The 778-nt window shown below is 37.3% G+C and overlaps 1 pseudogene; it reads right to left on the bottom strand.

Annotated features, from left to right (window-relative positions):
• Positions 1 to 260: 260 nt before the first annotated feature.
• LOC134967803 (U2 spliceosomal RNA) lies at positions 261 to 347 on the bottom strand (annotated as a pseudogene).
• Between the last annotated feature and the right edge of the window lie 431 nt (positions 348 to 778).

The following is a 778-nucleotide window of genomic DNA, read 5'->3' as shown; positions in this document are numbered from 1 at the left end:
CTGGAACCTCCCCTGATAGTGTTACTCTTTAGCCTGGTGTGTTGCCACACTTGTTGCTGTGGGAGGCAGCAGTGAATTGCGCTGGCGGGTCTCCCATTGTAAGCAAATGCATAGCAGGTGCGTGGGTATGCGTGCTTCTGCTATGCCACAATCCGCAAGCTGCATTGTGGGCACTTGGCAGCAACACTGTATGCAGACACAACTGTATTCTGTAATTTATATCTCCTAACATTTATATTAAGAATTTTTTTTTTTTTTGTGCACCGGTCCCGGAGGTACTGCAATACCGGGTCAATGCGTGGAGTGGACAGAGCAAGCTCTTCTTCCATCTCCCTGTTCTAAAAATTGCTCACTAAGCTACATACACATGTACTGTAGATTTCTATTTGATAATTGGGGGGTGATTTTAACATTACAACATAATGTTATTTATGTCTAAATCTGAAATGTTACTCCATTCTATTCTTGACTTGATTACTAAATTTGTTTATTTTGCAAAGTATAGGTTTCATTTTGATAAGACTTACAGTAACTGATGCCTATGTCTGGTCATAATATTTTTCACAATAACCCTTTTATAGCTCAACCTTTTAAAATTTCTTCTCACAGTTTTAAATATATTGGTATTTATATTCCTTCTGTTATTGAGAATCTTTATAAATTAACTTTTCCCCTTATTTTTGCTAAGATTACAAAATGCTGACTTTCACTTCGCTGCATGAAAAAAAATCTCCCACAATCACACTTTTATATGTACCTACAGGCCAGATACTATACT

Source organism: Pseudophryne corroboree, chromosome 10, assembly GCF_028390025.1.
Source record: "Pseudophryne corroboree isolate aPseCor3 chromosome 10, aPseCor3.hap2, whole genome shotgun sequence".
Taxonomy (NCBI): domain Eukaryota; kingdom Metazoa; phylum Chordata; class Amphibia; order Anura; family Myobatrachidae; genus Pseudophryne; species Pseudophryne corroboree.
The sequence above is the reverse complement of the archived record's forward strand: the minus strand, read 5'-3'. Positions and strand labels throughout refer to the sequence as shown.